General features: G+C 42.5%; 1 protein-coding gene across 1 annotated transcript in view; it reads left to right on the plus strand.

Moving 5' to 3' along the window:
* Positions 1–604, plus strand: part of LOC116696032 (cadherin-24) — a 27618-nt gene that overhangs the window by 9267 nt on the left and 17747 nt on the right. The window lies entirely within an intron of this gene.

The following is a 604-nucleotide window of genomic DNA, read 5'->3' on the forward strand; positions in this document are numbered from 1 at the left end:
ACACACACACACACACACACACACACAATCCACAGAATGTACTCTAATCTTATACGGCCTCTGTCTGCATGCTGTGCAGTGTGTTTGTGTGAATTGCATTTGCAAGAAAATGTGTTGTTAACATGCATTATATTTACATATTTGTGACTGTTAGGCACACATATTATCCATTCCATATTACCAGTTTGTAGGCAATGAAATGTCTCCGTTTCAAAACATGTCTCTGACAGGTTTCGTGTAACCGAATGAATTGTTGCAGAAGCTGAATTTTAACAATCGGGGCTTTAGTTCTTGTGAGTATCTAAAGGTCCACTGCAGAGGTTGTGAGTAAGCCTTGTGGATTATGAACATGTGCAGATGCGCCTTGAGGGGTTGCGAGATGTGAAGGTTCCTGGTCAGAAAGCTCAGTGTGATGAAGGCTGAGTAATCTCTTTAGCTTTCTATTTCTGTGTGTTTGGCCTTTTACCTATCTAGCTCACACTAATATCCTCTCTGCCATTAAGTACAGAGCGAGTATTCTGCACCAGAGAGCAAAACAGTCCGAGGGAGAAAGAGCGAGTGTGTGTGTGTGTGTGTGTGTGTGTGTGTGTGTGTGTGTGTGTGT

This window comes from Etheostoma spectabile, chromosome 9, assembly GCF_008692095.1.
Source record: "Etheostoma spectabile isolate EspeVRDwgs_2016 chromosome 9, UIUC_Espe_1.0, whole genome shotgun sequence".
In the NCBI taxonomy this organism is placed as follows: domain Eukaryota; kingdom Metazoa; phylum Chordata; class Actinopteri; order Perciformes; family Percidae; genus Etheostoma; species Etheostoma spectabile.